This window comes from Prionailurus viverrinus, chromosome E2 (assembly GCF_022837055.1).
Source record: "Prionailurus viverrinus isolate Anna chromosome E2, UM_Priviv_1.0, whole genome shotgun sequence".
In the NCBI taxonomy this organism is placed as follows: Eukaryota; Metazoa; Chordata; class Mammalia; order Carnivora; family Felidae; genus Prionailurus; species Prionailurus viverrinus.
Window position 1 is genome coordinate 38,220,510 of NC_062575.1, and position 19,452 is coordinate 38,239,961.

Sequence of the window (19,452 nt, forward strand, 5' to 3'; positions counted from 1 at the left end):
ATATGGTTCTTCTCTTTTTTTTTGTTAATGTGATGTATCACGTTGATTGATTTGCGAATGTTGAACCAGCCCTGCATCCCAGGAATGAATCCCACTTGATCATGGTGAATAATTCTTTTTATATGCCGTTGAATTCGATTTGCTAGTATCTTATTGAGAATTTTTGCATCCATATTCATCAGGGATATTGGCCTGTAGTTCTCTTTTTTTCATGGGTCTCTGTCTGGTTTAGGAATCAAAGTAATACTGGCTTCATAGAATGAGTCTGGAAGTTTTCCTTCCCTTTCTATTTCTTGGAATAGCTTGAGAAGGATAGGTATTATCTCTGCTTTAAACGTCTGGGAGAACTCCCCTGGGAAGCCATCTGGTCCTGGACTCTTATTTGTTGGGAGATTTTTGATAACCGATTCAATTTCTTCGCTGGTTATGGGTCTGTTCAAGCTTTCTATTTCCTCCTGATTGAGTTTTGGAAGTGTGTGGGTGTTTAGGAATTTGTCCATTTCTTCCAGGTTGTCCAATTTGTTGGCATATAATTTTTCATAGTATTCCCTGATAATTGTTTGTATGTCTGAGGGATTGGTTATAATAATTCCATTTTCATTCATGATTTTATCTATTTGGGTCATCTCCCTTTTCTTTTTGAGAAGCCTGGCTAGAGAGTTGTCAATTTTGTTTATTTTTTCAAAAAATAATCTCTCCTATTTTGAATGACAGCCTTGCTGGACAAAGAATTCTTGGCTGCATATTTTTCTGATTCACACATTGAATATAGCCTGCCACTCCTTTCTGGCCTGCCAGGTTTCTGTGGATAGGTCTGCTGCAAATCTGATCTGTCTTCCCTTGTAGGTTAAGGACTTTTTTTTCCTTTGTTGCTTTCATGATTCTTTCCTTGCTTGAGTATTTTGTGAATTTGACTATGATATGCCTTGTTGATGGTTGGCTTTTGTTGAATCTAATGGGAGCCCTCTTTGTTTTTTGAATTTTGATATCTGTGTCGTTCCCCAGGATAGAAAAGTTTTCTGCTATAATTTGTTCACGTAGCCCTTCTACTCCTTTTTTCTCCCTGTTCATCTTCTGGGACCCCTATGATTCTGATGTTGTTCCTTTTTAATGAATCACTAATTTGTCTAATTCTTAAATCTTGCTATTTTGCCTTCATTTCCTTCTTTTTCTTTTCTTTATTGTTCTCCATAAATTTATCCTCTATATTGCCGATTTGCTGCTCTGCTTCATCCATCCTTGCTGCCATGACACCTATTTGAGATTGCCACTCAGTTATAGCATTTTTTTTTCATCCTAACTAGGTTTTACTGCTTTTATCTCTGCAGAAAGGGATTCTAATCTATTTTCAACCCCAGCTAGTATTCTTATTATCGTGATTCCAAATTCTGATTCAGACATCTTGCTTGTATCTGTGTTGATTAATTCCCTGGCTGCCTTTTTTTCATGTTCATGTTCTTTTGGGGTAAATTCCTTTGTGGCATCATTTTGAAGGAAGAAAAAGAATTAATAAGGAAAAAAATAAAATTGAAAAGTTAAAACCAACAAAAAAAAATAAAGGATGCTAGATCCTAAGTGTGTTTTGGTCTTATTGTTGAAAGGATATTGATAGAGTAGAGAAAAAAGGGAAATATAAGAAAAGAAAAAAGAAAAAGAAAAAGAAGGAAAACATTTGAAAAAATTTAAAAAATGAATAGAATGAAACAGAGTAAAATGAAATGATGGAAATAAAATAGAATTTGAAAATTTTACAAAAAAGTGATAAATATAGTTAAAAAATAAAGAAAAATATTTTTAATAAAAATGGAAAATAAAAATGAATGTTTTCTCTGCCTGTATTCAAGAAGAAGAAAAGAAAAGAAAAAAATTGAATAGATGGACCAGTAAACAGACTGAAATACGATTGAAATAACGTCGGTTTCCCCTAAAAGTCAAGTTATGAAGCACTTTATAGTCCATAAACTAAGCAGTTGGAAAGACTTGTGGTGTTCCTCAAGAGTGTGTTTGGCCCGGTTGGGTGGGGGTTAGTGTAATGCCTCCATTCTCCACTAGATGGCGCTTCTTAGCTTACTGGGGTGGATTGCTGTGATGCATATAGGCATCTGTGCACATGTGTGGAGGGTTGAAAATGACATCACCCAGCTACCCAGTCTCAAGTAGCAGAACTCTGCTCTCTCTGATCAGCAATCACACACCCTTCCTTTGTCTCCAGCTTCCATCCACTCTCTACTTTTACATTGTCTGTGACCAAGCCATCAGGCTGCCAGGAGTCTTTTATTTCAGATGTGGCTGTGTTTCCCAACCTCTCACTTCTGAGGGACCATGGCTTTGACCCATTCTGACACTCTTGGGGAGGGTCTCACTGAGCATGGCTGGGTGCCCCCTTGCCCCCAGGAATGTTCGTAGGACCATGCTGCTGCTGATACCCAGAGGCTATGGCTGGGTTTTAGCCTGTCCCAGAAAAAGTTCATGTGATTGCGTAGCAGTAACATTTTAGGGATTATGGTAAATCACAACACACATCTGGCACCAGGCTTCCCCCTTAATGCCCTTGTTCCAGCACCAGTGAATGTGGTTGTCCTTCAGGGTCCACTGGGACTTTTGCCTGTGGGGTGACCACACAGCCTCTACCAAATGTCCTCCCAGCAGGGGAACCACCTCTCCCCATGTGGCCCAAGGACCCCTTGGACCTCACTCTCTGCTCCTGGGGATTTGCCCTTCCCACCAGAGTACTGCCGGGTATTGAGTTGTGCAGTTTCAGACTCTGCACTGCCCATGTTTATAGAGTCTTAATGGAATTTAAACCTTCTCCTTCTCCCTTTTTTTGTTCCATCCCTTGCATACTTTTTCTTTTCTATCCAACTGCTTTTGGGTGGGGGTGGGTGTGTGGGATGCTTTCCCATACTCTCCCCCCATCTTCATCCTCTCTCCACAAGCAAAAACAGCTCTCTGCCCTCTGCAGCTGTTCTCTCCCCCAGTTCACCTCCCCACACCACATACCTGCTGAGGTCTGTGGTTCATGTTGTGCAGATTGTTGTGTTAAACCTCAAATCAGTTTTCTATGTGTGCAAGGTGGTTTAGTGTTGATCTGGCTGCATTTAAGGGATGAGAGACATAAACACTTCCATGCTGTTCTGCCATCTTGGCCCCTCCTCCCTTAGAGAGGTCTTTCAATCTCTCACCAAGATGGTAGTTTGTCAATTTCTGTCATATTTCCAAGAGTTTTATCTTTATAAATATCAATGTTTATGCTGGTCTGGTCACAAAGGTTTACAACTATTGTATTTTCTTTGGGAGTTGTAATTTTTATAATGTAAAATATCTTTTTCCCATTTTATACTTTTCACCTTGAATTTTATTTTGGTTGGTATTACTATTGCCATTTCTACTCTCTTTGTGAGAGTGTTTCTAACAAAATATAACAAATCTTTTAATTTTCAACTTGTCTCCATTTCTTTCTCTCTCTTTTTAAAATGTAGCCATGCTAAATCAATCAATGGGATACATCACATAAATAAGAGAAAGAATAAAAACCATATGATCATTTCAATAAATGCAGAAAAAGCATTGACAAAGTATGACACATTCATAATAAAAACCCTTAACAAGGTAGGTTTAGAGGAAATATTCCTCAACATAATAAAGGCCTTCTATGAAAAACCCAAAGTTAATTTCATATTACACACAAGGATGTCCACTCTCACTACTTTTATTCAACATACTGGAAACCCTAACTACAGCAATAAGACCAGAAAAAGGAAAAAAAAAGGCATATAAATTGGCAAGGAAGACATAAAACTTTCACTATTTGCAGATGACATGATACTTTATATAGAAACACTAATTACATCAAAAGACTATTAGAACTGGTAAATGAACTCAGTAAGATCTCAGGATACAAATTCAGTGTATGGAAATCTTTTGCATTTCTATATACTAATAATGAAGCAGTAGAATGAAAAAATAAGAAAACAAATCCATTTACAATTGCACCAAAAATAATAAAATATCTGGGAATAAACCTAACCAAAAAGGGTAAAGACCTGGACTCTGAAAACTATAAAACACTGATGAAAGAAATTGAAGATGACATAAGCAAATGGAAAGACATTCTATGCTTATGAACAGGAATAACAAATATTTTTATATTTGTCCATACTACCCAAAGCAATGTCCATACTACCCAAAGCAATCTACAAATTTAATGCAATCCCTATCAAAATACCAACAGAATTTTCACATAACTAGAACAAACCATCTAAAATTTGTATGGAACCACAAAAGACTCTGAGTAGCTAATGCAATCTTGAAAAATAAAACCAAGCCTGGAGGTATCACAATTCCATATTTCAAGTTATACTACAAAGCTATAGTAATAAAAACAGTATGGTACTGGCACAACAACAGATACATAGATAAATGGAACAAAATAGGAAGCCCAGAAATAAACCCACAAGTATATGATCAATTAATGTTCACAATGCAGGCAAGAATATGCAATGGGAAAAGGACAGTTTCTTCAACACATGGTATTGGGAAAACTGGACAGCTACATGCAAAAGAATGAAACTGGACCACTTTCTTACACCAACACAAAATAAACTCAAAATGTATTAAGGACCTAAGTGTTCCTAAAACCATTAAAATCCTAGAAGAGAGCACAGGCATTGACTTCTTTGATGTCAGCTGTAGCAACATTTCTCTAGATTTGTCTCCTGAGGCAAAAGCAAAAATGAACTATCAGTACTACATCAAAATAAAAAGCTTCTTCACAGCGAGTAAAACAATAAACAAAACTAAAAGGTAACCTACTGAATGGGAAAAGATATTTGCAAATAATATATCTGATAAAGAGTTAGAATCCAAAATATATAAAGAACTAATACAACTCAACACCAAAAACTAAAACCAACCAACCAAACAAACAAAACAAACAAACAAACAAACAAAACAAAAACTAAACTAAACAAAAACCTCAACCAAACACAAATATTCAATTAAGAAATGGGAAGAAGACATGAACAGGCATTTCTCCAAGGATGACATCCAGATGGTCAACAGACATATGAAAAAATGCTCATCACTCATCATCAGGGAAATGCAAATCAAAACCATAATGAAATATCACCTCATACCTGTCACAATAGCTAAAATCAACAACACAAGAAACAACAGGTGTTGTCAAGGATGTGGAGAAAAAGGAACCCTTTTGTACTGTTGGTGGAAGTGCAAACTGGTGCAGCCACTGTGGAAAAGAGTATGGAGGTTCCTCAAAAAGTTTAAAAAGAACTACCCTACAATCTAGCAATCACACTACTGGATATTAACCCAAAGAATACAAGAACACTAACTCAAAGGGATACATAAACCCCTATGTTTATAACATCATTATGTACAACAGCCAAGATATGAAAGCAGCCCAAGTGTCCACTGATGAATGGATAAAGAAAATGTGTTATATATATAATGGAATATTACTCAGCCATGTAAAAGAATAAAATAGTGCCATATGCAATGACATGACTAAAGCTAGAGAGTATAATACCAAGTGAAATAGGTCAGTCAGAGAAAGACAAATACCATATGATTTTATTCATATGTGGAATTTAAGAAACAAAACAAATGAACAAAGGGGAAGAAAGAAACAAATCAAAAAACATACTGCTAATTATAGAGAACAAATAGATAGGGAGGTTGGTGGGGCAATGGATGAAACAGGTAATGGGGATTAAGGAGTGCACTGGTCATGATGAGCACTGGGTGATGTATGGAATTATTGAATAACTACACCGTATACTTTAAACTAATATAACACTATATGGTAACTATTTGGAATTAAAATAGAACTTAAAAAAATTCAAGATATCAGCTAAATATTACCTGAACTAACATTTAATTAAATAATTCAAAAATGTAGGCATGCTTTTTGTAAATAACATAGAAGTGGTTTTAAAATTTCCCAATTCATGGGGTGCCCGGGTGCCTCAATCAGTTAAGCTTGTGACTTTGACTTTGGCTCAGGCCATGATCTCACGGTTCATGAGTTCATTGGGCTGTGCTGACACCTCAGAGTCTAGAGTCTGCTTTCTGTGTCTCCCTCTTTCTCTACCCCTCCCCTGCTCATTCTCTGTCTCTCAAAACTGAATAAATGTTAAAAAATTAAAAAAATAATAAAACCTTCCAATTCAGAAATCTCTCTCTTTAAGAAGAAGATTAAATTCACATTTATTATTATTAATGTCATATTTGGACTAATTATTACTATCTTATTTATATTTCCAAGTTAAACTATCTTCTTGTTATTTGTTTTATTGATTTTTGTTACTTTTATTCTTTTAGTGATTTGAAATTATACCTTATTTCTAATCTTCTAATGGTCAGCCTTAAAGTTTTGAGTTTTTAAATGACAGTATTATACAAGAGTTTTATCCATTTTACTAATACATGTGAACACAGTCTTGTTTTAATATCTGGAGTTAATCTCTACCTTTAATCACTTTAGAACAATTTTATACTTTCTCTCTCAGCTTCATCCCTGACACCCACATTACTTTGAAATCATCTGGCATCTTAATTTTATGTTTTATTCATTTTTTCTACATTATGCTCATGCTTTAAAATTTTTCATTCTTCTCAGTTGCATTATGCCTCACAGTTACATCACTGACAGTTACTTACACTTGACAATGGATGTTATTAATTTGCTTGCTCACTGCTGTGACAAATTGTATTTTCTAAAGTTGTCCACAACAGAGCTTCCCATCTGCCAAGCTCTTCTTACAGTAACACTGACATCTCCCTAAATCTGAGTGTTTATCTTTGTGAATATCTTGATGAGTAGAGTATAGTGGAAGTGATGCTGTGTAACTTCTAAGCCTAGAGCATAAAAAGGCCATGCACTTCTGCAATACTGTCTTGGTAGGATCATTCTTGGAATCACTGGATCTCATATGTGGAGAGGCTACATGCAGGATTCACAAGGAGATGTTTTGGCTAGTTCCAGTATCAACCACAAGATATCTAAGGAAATATGTCTCTAGATGATTATGGTTCTTACCTGTTGTGTCATCTCCAGCCTTTGAGGTTTTTGCTGAAGCCCCAGACATTGAATAGAAGAGATAAGCAATTTTTACTGTGTCCTATCCAAATTCCTGACCCACAAACTCCTTGAGCCTAATAAAATAGTTGTTTTGTCCCTTCTAAATTGGGGATGCCTTGTTATGAAACAACAGTAACTAGACAGAGGGCACCTGGGTGGCTCAGTTGGCTGAGTGTCCAACTCTTGATTTTGTCTCAGGTCATGATCCCAGGGTTGCAGAATCAAGCTCCCCATTGGTTTCATGCTGAGAATGGAGTCTGCTTAAGGTTTCTCTCTCTCTCTCTCTCTCTCTCTCTCTCTCTCTCTCTCCCTCTGCCCCTCTCCCCTGCTTGCACGCTCTCTCTAAAAAATAAAATAAAATAAAATAAAATAATAAAATAAAATAGTAAATTAAAGTAAAATAAAATAAAATAAAAAGTAACTAGCCAGACACCACTGTTTATGGTATACCAAGTGTCCATATTTATTGGTTATCTTTATTATAGCTCACCCTCAAGTTATTTTTTTTTCACGGATGGAGCATTGGTGAATGAGTTTTATGAGTTTTAATATATTTAATTTTTAACATTACATCTGATACTGGATATAGAATTCTAGGCTTAAAATAATTTCTCCTAAGAACTTTGAAGGCATAGTATATTAATTTCTAGCATCAGATATTGCTATGAGAAGTCTAATAGCAGTCATATTTTTATTCCTTTTAAAGTTACCTGTATTTTTATTTTTGTAAATGTTTGGGGATTTTTATCTTAATCCTTGGAGAAGAAATCACCAGAATATGTACTTTTTAAAGTTTCTCCTTAGGTCACAGCTTCTCAAGGATTCTGATTGGTCATCATTTCTGGGAAGACTCACAAAAAGGGACCAGTGAGATAAATTATAGTCCTCTTTGGGTTTGCTGAAACCATGACTGGTACTCATAATCTACCTTTTCCACTGAGCTTTCAAAATTCTCCTACCTTCAGGCTTAGATAGCATTTCTGTTGGTTTCAGTGGCTTACCTAGCAGGATCTTGGAGGGAAATAACCCAGAACTTCATTTCTTAAGGGTATGCCTTTAGCAGACTTTGGATGGTGTATTTGCACATTTACAGCTAAAAATTGGTATGAGAGTAACAAGAGATGCCCCAATATATTATATCAATGCCAAAGATACTCATTTCTGCCAGAATTATGTAGCAGGAGTCCTTCTGCCTCATAATGGGCAGGGTCAATTACCCTTACCATCATAGTAACTAGTTCTGTGATGGATGGTTTCCTGGCAAAAGAATGCCAAAATGACCAAGTGGTAGCAATAGATTTAAATTTAGTGGGACTCCATCTATAGCCCCTTGATGGAAGCATTTCCTCTCTGAGAAGCAGAACCTTCAAACCCACAAAGGCTAAAGTTGTGTGGACAGAAGCACAAACACCCAAGTAATGTTGAATAGTATCTCTCCTACTTCCATTTTCCTGACCCATGTGTCCCACCACTTGGGGACATAGCAGCATAGAATGGCCATTGGATTAAAGTGTAAACCACATTTTAAAGGATGACACTCTCTTCAAGCTGCTTCTTCAGCTATGCCTTCAAGAAGCCATTCCATTACTCTATCACCCAGCAGCTTCTAAGTAGTGTGGAAAGTGACAGGACCATGGATGCCATGGTCATGTGCCTACCACTGCACTGTCTTTGCCATACAGTGGATCCTCTGGTCTGAGATGATGTTATGTGGAATCCCATGTCAGTAGTCAGATGTTCTAGGAGCCCTTGGATTGTAGTAGTGGCTGAGGCCCTCTGGACAGGAAATTCAAATCAATATCTATGATAAATGTCATTTCTAGTTAAGATGAATCGCTGCTCCTTCCCAGGTATAAGAGGTTCAATGTAATCAAGTTGTCTCCAAAGTGATTGGTTAGTGTTGGTTTCTACAACTGGCAGTGAGATATTCATTAGTGGTTCTAGCTATATCAGCCTTGGGAAGAGGGAGCCCATGCTGTTGGGTCATGTATAACCTTCATTTCTGCCACCATGGCTATTCCATTGCTGTTCCAACAATCATGAACCCATTGCACAAGCACTGGGGTGGGCAAGCCAGAGGCTGGCTGACATCTACTGGCTACATCAGCTTTTCCATTTTGTTCTTTGATATTTTTTCTGCAGTGGATGCTTTCTGGCAGGTGTTAGCTTACAATTCTAAGATCTTCATACTCTGTACCCATTCTTATATCTACCCACATATCTCTTCCCCAGAGATCTTTATTCCCGCTCTTCCAATCTTTGTCCTTCCAACGCCTAACCAGTCAGGTTAAAATTAATTCATGCTGAGCCCACCTGACTTACCACTAGGTGAGTCTGAAAGTTCAGCAGATGATAGGAAGTTCAAGTTGTAAGGTTACTTGATGTCTTATGGGCAGATAATCAGTCTTTACCAGGGACCAGTAATATGCCAGGAGACCTTTTTAAGTGGTCGACAGTTCTCTGCTATTAATGTCATGGCCTTACCCTGGAAATACAAGGGTCTACACTGCAACATTTGTACTGTACACATTTTTTCCTACCACATATACCTTAGTACCATGGATTCTACCAGGTAATGTGGTCCAAGGAGGGCTGCTTATTCCATAGTCTAAACCTTCTTCAGATCCTTTTTGTTTCTCTGGGTCTACTAGTAGACTTCTATGTTACTCAATAAATGAGCCAAAGTGGTATTCCCAAGCATGGTTTATGTTATTCCAAAACCTGAAGGGATCTCCAGTTTTTTTGTGGTAGGATGTTCAATGTTTAATAACTTGTCTTTTGCTTTTGATGTGATATTCCAGAATGCCCCAGACCACTGGACCTAAAATTTCGGCATAGTCTGTGGGAACAAACCCTCGTTCTCCTTTGCTGTTTCTTCCTTGTAGCCATCCTCCACCAACATCCGGATTTGTAATTGTGATGATTTCTCCTTCATTAACCGTCAGTTCGTTATTTCCAGGTTCAGCAGCAAAATCATACATAACCCAAGCCTTGGTGGCCATGGCGGGCGTCCCCCCCTCCCAACCCTGGCCCAGGATGGCCGGCTCCTCTCCGGCACCGGCTGAAGGCCCTTGGATTTTTGTGATTTTTTTCTCCTACTTTCTAGATCAGATATCTTAATGAGATCTCTAGAACATTTGCTTTTCTTGCTTATTCGGTCCAGTTAACATGATGTCATGTATATAGTGGGTCAATGTGATAATCTTTGGAATATACTTTCAGACTATATTGTAATAGAAAGCAGGATTAGCACAGCTAATCCTGGGTAAGACTGTGAATGTATACTGGTGTCTATCCCATAAGAGCGCTAACTGCTTCTGAGCCTCCTTCATGATGGGTATTGAAATAATGCATTTGCCAAATCATAGCTGTATTAAATATATTATGTGTTAACATTTTCTAGTAATGATACTACATCCAGCATAGCTGTAACTAGGACTACTATTTGGTTAAATTTGTAATAGTTTGCTGTCATATGCTATGATCCATCTAGTTTTTTACGGAAGCTAGACTTGTGAGTTAAATGGAGACCACTACCCCTGCATCCTTTGTCTTTGAAAGTGTCACTAATCTCCATCTTCCTCTTCAGAATGTGATATGTTGTTTATGATTAATTCTTTTGTTCAAGAGTTGGGGGATGATGGGCAAGTTCAGGGGATTCTACTTGGTCTTTCCTAATAGAGTAGCATTTATTCTATAAGTCAAGGAGCCAACTTGAGGATTCTCAAGTCACTGGTCCTGCAGCCATTCCAATAATAAATTCAGGAACAGGGGCAATCACCACCCTGTGGAACCACTGTGAAACAGACTTACACTAGGGTTCCATTTAGTACTCACTCCTTATACTCCTATTTTGTATCTCATCGAGGCATGATGACTTTTTGGATCCTCAAATATTGTACTGTTTTATAGTTACTCTGATGCTGCCTAACCTGTACAAACAAGGCTAAGAACCTCATCAGAAAGTCATTCTGAGATTGCTTCTATACATGATTTAGGCTGTTGAGTTTCTACAACATTAAGCACAGCTAAGATGATGTTATCTTGGAAAAAATTTCAGAATGGTCATTACTATTCTCTTACCATGGCCATAATCTTTTAATTAACTCATATTTTAGTACTCACTCTTTCTATATATCTATCTTTGGCTCTCTTTCCCTGATTATTTGTCTTTTAGTGAGACTGTTGTAGGGGAGCAAAATTTGCCACCCCAAAATGTGTCTCTTTGGTATGTGGATTATTTTAGGTTGCTTATTTTGAAGAAGGAAGGCTGAACACCTTTGACCTTCCCCCAACCAACTAAAGGAATTTAAGTAGAAGATTTGCTCCAGGAAGGGAGCTATCACCATAGATAACTACAGTACAGTATGGAGTAGGTGTGGTAGACAGAATGGAACTTTAGCAAAGTCTGTTTGTTAAAATTCCTTTCTATGTCCCATTGTTTCTGAGTGGCTTAGCAAATATTTGTTTATCAAACATTTACTTCTTTTCATCTTCCTGTGAATTGTCTTCCTTACCTTTGAGGTCCCAGACACTTCCACTTTTCTCCTTATCTCTAGCTGGCATAGAAGCCTCAATTGTCTGACTATCTGTGCCTCATATTTTTATGGAGCCCACTTATATGTGTAATTACATTTAATTTTCTCTTGTTAATCTGTCTCATGTCAATTTAATTCTTAGACCAGCCAAAAGAACATTGAAGGATTTTTTCTCCCCAAAACTGTTAACCATGCCAATCTTTTGAAGAACTCTCAAGAGTATAATTCTTCCCTTTGTCTTTGTCTTTCTATGTCTGTTTCTTTTGCTCTTGCTCTTGCTTTCTTTCTGTTCATTTGATAATGGTGTTGTATCTTTTTTTATTGAAGTATAATTAATATACAATGTTATCTTTGTTTTAGGTATACAACATGTTTATTCAACTATTCTATATGTTACTTAATGCTTATAATGTTAAGTGTAGTCAACATCTGTCACCATACAACTTTATTACAATATTATTGACTATATTCTCTATGCTGTACTTTTCATCTCCATGGCTTATTTATTTTGTAACTAGAAGTTTGTACCTCTTACTCCCATTTATCTGTTTTGCTCATCCCCTCACCCACCTCCCCTTTGGCAGCCATCAGTTTTTCTCTAAGACTCTATCTTTTGTTTGTTATTTTTGTCCATTTGTTTTGTGTTATATTCCAAATATAAATGAATTTATATGGTTATGGTCTTTGTATGTTTGATTTATTTCACTTAGCACATTATCCTCTGGGTCCATCCATGTTGTTGCAAATGGCTATAGCTTATTATTTTTTATTCCATTGTGTGTGTGTGTGTGTGTGTGTGTGTGTGTGTCACATCTGAATCCATTCATCTATCAGTGGACACTTGGGTTGCTTCCATATCTTGGCTATTGTAAATAATGATGCAATAAACATAGGGGTGCATATATCTTTTTAAATTAGTATTTTCTTTGGGTAAATAGTTTTAGAATTGCTGTGTCACTTGGTATTTCTATTTTTAATATTTTGAGGAAACTGTATTGTTTTCCATAGTGGTTGCACCAATTTACATTCCATTGATCATGCACAGGGGTTCGATGGTATTCTATTTTGTTTATCTCCAAGTCCCTGGCAATTAGTCAACTGTGGGGCACATAGGGACTATCTAGTAAGATTTGCTTGCTAGTGAATGAGTATTTAATCAACATCTATTATTTACCAGACACTCAATGGGCACTATGGAAGATACAGGAGTGAATAATATATGGTTAATTTCCTCAAAGAGTTCATAGTCCAAGGAAGGAAGTGCAAGACAGCCTGGAAAAGGGAATTGTCTATGGCTGCAGCTGTAGATCCCAATTTAGATGGAACCCAAAGAAGATATGGTTACTCTTAGGCTCCCTCAGTCTGAGCCAATAGCCCACCAGATCAAATGGTATGAACCACTGAAGCAAATGGGCTTCCTCACAGCTTTTGCAACAGGTCTCCCTTTCCCAGTGTAAGCCACTGTGTGTCTATCACGTAGGTCACTTTCTCTGGCAGAAGGTCAATGAGCACACAATGGCATCTGTTTTCTCTTCCAACATCTCCAATGGTCAAGCCGTCAACCAGTTGCTCCTGATAGCATTGCTCTTTAAAGGCATTAAACTATATCCGTGACCATTTTTAACAGTTTGAAACAGTACAACCCATTTTTAAACAATTTTACTTAACAGTTTATTTTCTGTATAGTCTTGAAAGGATGAATTTACTTACCTTCTTTCAAAAAACTTGAGTGTTTGCTACTAAGAGAAAATGGATAATATTATATAGCATGGTATTTTTTGATAAGATTTATGAAGTAGGAAGTGAGTCATTAAGGCATGTTCATTGCTTATACACAAAACAGGAGAGGAATTTATGTTCCTTTTTATTATTTTCCTCCTTCATTTATAGACAAATATCAAGAAGGTAGAAAAGAAAGTGGACTGTTGCTCCTGTGTTTAGAGATCCCTCAAATGGCTTCCCATCATAACTAGAATACAATATAAACTCCTAAGATCTTGCAAGGTTTTCCCCCCGCCTGCCTCTTTGACTTGATCTCCTGAAACTCTTCTTCATCTCCCTTGTTTTTCTGGCTTTACTTCTTTTTCTAAAACAGCCCAGTGATGCACTGGAACCAGCCTGCATGGCTCATTGTGTGCATTGTTTTTCAACTCTGTGTTCAATGACCTTGTGTTGGTAGCTCAAAATGACAGGAATATTTACATTATGGAAATTCGCAAATGCTACAAATCAGGAGACTCTCCCCTCCCCCTCCTCCCCAACCCCCTTGCCCATATCCAGCCAGATGTTACACATTTACCAACATACCACCCAATAAGCCAACTCCCTTTCTTCCTTAGGTTCTTTGCACAGCTATTTCCTCCACCTGGAATGACACTCCCTCCTCAATTTAGCATACCATACTCCATTCTGATCTTTTTTTAAAGTTTATTTATTTATTTATTTATTTTGAGAGAGAGAGAGAGAGGGTGAGTGGGGGACAGGCAGAGAGAGGGAGAGATAGAGAGAGAGAATCCTAAGCAGGCTCTGCACTGTCAGCACAGAGTCAGATGCAGGGCTTGATCTCACCAACCATGAAATCATGACCTGAGCTGAAATTGGGAGTCAGATGCTCAACTGACTGAGTCACCTAGGTGCCCCTCCCTTCTGATCATTAACTCCCATACTTGCCTCCTCTGGGAGGCCTTCCTTTACCACCCAATCATGATCACATCTACCATTTTAATTTCCTGAATATGATTGTCAAAGTATCATCCTAAAAATGTTAAAAACATAATTCTTGTGTAGTTAGATATTGTACATATGGCATCATTTTATTTAACTCAATGTCAAACCTAGTTCAAAAGAGGAATATGAGAAAGTGGGATTTTATAGTCAGTTCTACAGGGGAAAAAAGAAATGCTAAGATTGTTGAATTAGAAAAAAACTGGTTAATGTCTTGCAGGCAATTAAATACTAATCTTTAGGTTTGTGGCTATTAGACAGGAAATGCTTTATTATACCTTAACAGTTTTATGAAATTGTAAAATATCTGGATCCCAGTCAATTGTGGAAATAGCCAATGGCCTTTATTAAGTTCTGAATAATTTTTCTTAGGCAAAGAAAGTATCAGCTAGTCATATGTCTCTATGTACTTTTATACCTTTCTACCATGTTTGCCTCCCCATAGGGATAAGCTTCTGGGCATCTGAAACAGTGCCTGGAATGGAATGGGACCTCAATACGTATCTGTTGAATGAAGGCAGAGGCTCTGTGACATGGATGGAAGATCCAGGAAGGAAAGTCTACAGTGCCAAGCGGCTAGGGAGAAGCTGTGGATAACAGGGCTGATCTGAAAGCTAAGGGGGCCCCAGTATCCCTGGTCAGCAGCGTTGGCCTCCTTAGTCATTTTGGAAACTCCTTTTGTCAACCTGGAATTGAGGAGGGAGTGAGAAAGTGACCCCATCATATGTAGCCTCTCTGTACTTTGTTTTCCTCAGCTATGAAATAGAGGCAACTGTAGTTAAGTTGACATAATTTATGTAATATACATAATAGGTAGAGGTAATATATACATAAAAAGCTTAATGCAAGTCCTGGTGCATAGTAAGTGCTCATTAAATGTTTGATATATGAATTTACATAGTATATATAGAAAGTAATGATGGAGATTCTGTGGAGGGAGTGATGCCGCCAGCATGTGATGTGGAGTAAGAGAATACCTGATACAGGGAAGGTCCTGAGCAATGACACAGGTTGAAAGTGCAGTGAGGATGGTGAAAAAACACCATAAAGAGGTGACATGAAACTGTCTGATCTCTGTCTCCCTAGACAGGCTGAGGAGTATTGCTTTGGAGCTGGGCTGCCTAGGTTTGAATCTAAGCTCTGCAAATTTCTGGTTGTATGATCTTAGCTGAATGAACTAAATTTTCTGATCCTTGATTTCTCTATCCATAAAAAGGGGATGACAAGCACAAGTGTAACCCTATGGGGCTGTTCTATACCTTGGGATGATATACAAAAGGTGCTACAGAAGTGATATCCATTGACAATTGAGAAATACTCAGTTACCTTGTTTCCTTGTTCTACCATAAGAAAAGCTTGATTTGATTCAGAATATATGTAAGTTTAGTGGGTTTCTCTAACTTTTCTATTGATAACATGCTTTTTTCCTATTTTTTAAATTTTTTTTGTTATTGTTGAGGAATACAAGACATCTTATTCTCAGTTTTCAACTCTTGCACTTATATCTATTTGAATTTTATTTGCCAAAATTGAACTAGGATGGGAGAAATATTGTCAGAAAATAAAATGCCTGCTATGCCTCCACAGGAGGTGTTTTGATTTTATTTTGATCAGAGACAAGATTCCTTGTGTTGTTCTCAGGTGTGGCCCCCAAATCCCATATTTTGAGGAAATGAACCAACAACTACAGAAGTGATTTGCTATAGTCACTTGGCTGGGTTGGAGTGCAAAAAGAATACTAAAAAGCTGTAGAGAAATCAAGAACATTTTAGTGATCTTTACCCTGGTAGAATGCTGTTTGGACCTTAGATCCAGAAGTCCAGTGTCTAAAGAAGGAAACCCTGTGATATATTCATTAACCAAAATTCTCAAGTATCCGCTTGAACCCAGGGCTCTCTCCCAAAGCAGAACCTGAGGTGAGTACTTTTGTGTGCAAGTAACTTATTGTGGGAAGTGATCCCAAGAAACAGGAGTCTGGGGACTAAGGACAGCAAGACAGGAAGAAGGAAAGCCTCCTCAAATTGAGGGATTCTTCAATTGATCACCACTATGGGATCCTCCCAGGACCGCCTGAGGAAATGTGCATATGGAATGCATCCCTTGAAGATCTGTCCAGGGCCATAAAAAGGAATATCAACCATCAACTGCTGGAGTATCCCACTATTGAGAGTTTCCCATGGCTGTTAAGGCTCTCCTATGTTCAAGTTAAGGTGACCATCTTGTCACATGTTGCCTGAGACTGTCCCAATTTTCAAACTGAAAATCTTGCATCTTGGGAACCTCTTTAATACTAGAAAAACCAGCATGGTTTGTCATCCTGGTACAGAATAGATTTCTTGGTTTCCTTCAAGACCTATAATGGGGTGTCAGAGGATGAACTTCTTCTAGGAGAAAGTGGGAAGAACACAGTGCAGCTGAGATAAGGAGCTGTCAGGCTATAAATTCCTAAAGCCAGTTGCCACAGTAATAGTTGGAGTAAAAGGTGGGTCACATGGGTATGAGATGGGCACAAGAGGTACCCAGGACAGAGTCCCATGGAGAGAGGGAGAGTCTAGCTGGAGGAGAAAGTGAGTCTGTCCATTCTCTGGCATGAGGGTGAAGGTGTAATCCCAGAGTGCAGAACTTGGACCAGCAGTAGGTACTCTAAGGAAGGAGATTTTTGGCTCAAAATAAGGAAGACTATTTTAACAGTACTTGAATTATCAAAATGTATTTATTAGGAAGATTATCTTCTCCAATTGCCTCATGAGAAACATGGAGAGGAACTGATGTGTTCAAGATTACCTAAGGGGTAAGAACAGGGATAAGACTAGAACTTTAGATAGCTGACTAATTTGAAGTCAGGGAATGTGAGAAAAAGAACAAGACTTCAGGAGGGAGTGAGTTTCCTGTTCCTGAAGGCATTCAAGAGTCTGGGCTTTTTGGCCTGACTACTGTGGGAGACAATTTATGCTTTGGGTGACTTTAGCTGCCCTCTATCCCAGAATTTTGTGGAGTAGAGTCTCCAAAAGTACAATACCAGAAGAATAGTGATGGGAAGATAAATGAAGAGTTAGAATTAAATAGTGAAGATTTGACCACAGTAGGGGGCACAGCGTGATGCTATTCTTCCTACCCTCTTTGCATTGACCAGATCAGTCTATGTATGAAAAGTCTGAAGTATGAGCGCATGTGTTTGTGTGTATTTGCATGTATGTATGTGTGCATGTGTAGGCATGTGAATGCATACAAATGAACTTTGTGTGTGTATATATGTGTGAGCACGCATGTGAATATGCAAGCATGCATGTGTGTGCATGTTTGCATGTGCATGCATGTGTGTGTTTGAGTGTAGAAGGAGGGAACAGAATGGAAATGCTGAACTGTGTTCAGATAGCTGAAATGAGTCAAGTGCCATCAAAGAAAAACTGAATCATATTATGTCGTAAATATTAAACTCTAAAAGAATTTTCAACGTAAACGTAGGCCAAATGTGTATCCACAGACTTTTTCAAAGACGCAAATGAAACAAGCATTTCAATTCTGAATTCTCACAAAGTGGATTTCAGACTCAGGCCCTGAAAGTTCTTTTTCCTGCTGGGAAAGAAAGAGTTTCTCTGCAGTGCTCACCAGTTCTCAGAAAGGCTTGCTCTGTCATTTAGGCCATTGGAGCTAGAGTTTTTTGGGATGAGGGAAAGGCAGAGGGTAGAGACACAGAGAGACCAGGTATATACCGCCAGTGAGGTCAGGGTTCATTTCCACTTTTTACTGTGTTTTTCCATTCTTGCAATGTCAGGTTCAGAGTTGTTATTTATGCTGACCAGCCCTAGAACTTTCTAAGCTTGTGTTCTGCCTGTAAAACAGGGATGAGAACAGAAATCTCCCTGCTTGCTTATTGTGGGGGGTTAAATGTGATCATGGAAAATGGAAGTCATTTGTGAACTATAAATTGCTCTATTTACAAATGCCTAGCTCATCCCGGTGGACATTCCAGATATCAGTCCACACCACACAATGCAGTGTGAGATTCTGTGTTGTATCCTGTGATTGTCTATCTCCACAAATATTGGAAGAGTTCTGAAGCTGGAGACAAACAAAACCCCTGTCTCTTCACTACTTAACTTGTTGATTAACTCTTTGAATTTAAATAATGACATTTATGGTTTTAATGTTTACATCATCCATTCGTTTTCATGTGTTGGTAAAGGACAAAGTCACTAAATTAATGTCATTAAAAAAATGGGATATTTACTAACATCTCTATCTTCTGTAAAGTCAGCCATGGAAAGCAAATAACTGTTTTTCAGAGCTACCTAAATGCTTCGGACCTACAGGGCAGTCACACTTACCTTGTGGGGAGATTCCAGAGGCTGGGTCTCTCAAAAATGGGAGTATACCTTACCACCTTGGGAGAAGCCTTCCCAAGATGATCCAAAGTTTTTGGTGAGAGGAAAAAGGTCAAGCATTTCTGGAGAAGGCACTCACAACTGTTGGGTATAAGGAGAGGTCTTAGTGATTATTTTCATTAGCAAGCCTCCTTATTTATGATACTGATTGGGAGCTAATTAATTTTTTCAGCTTTTGCTTTCTTCTTTCTTCAGAAATGTCTCATAGTCCCATTTTGCCTTACTTGCCATCAACACTAAATCACCATCACCATGACAAGATCCAAGAAAGGCAGGTCAGAAGGTCCCCTCATTGGTTTAGAATCCTGAGGTAATTTAGAGGTAATATGGGAATCTATGACAAACCCTAGAGAGTCCACTTTGTTGCTCATCCAGGGACCACACAATTCCATGTGATAAGTTTCTGACTACCTTCATGCTACATGAAGTGGTGGGGCAGGGCGAGTGAAGAAGAGAGAAAATAAGTGCCCTCAACCTTCACATCACAGATCACTGAGGACATTGGGCAATTTGACAAGTTTTTTCAGTAGGGTTCTTATAACTCAGGGATGTTTAGTGATGGCCCCCAAACCAAACCATTTTATTAAGAAATAGTGAATAGCATGTTCTGTGGCCATCTTCCCCCTCCTCCTCCCCTATTCAAATTCCTCACCTCTTCCCACATTTGCTTCCCTCCATCCTTCACTTTATTCCATCCCCCACCTCT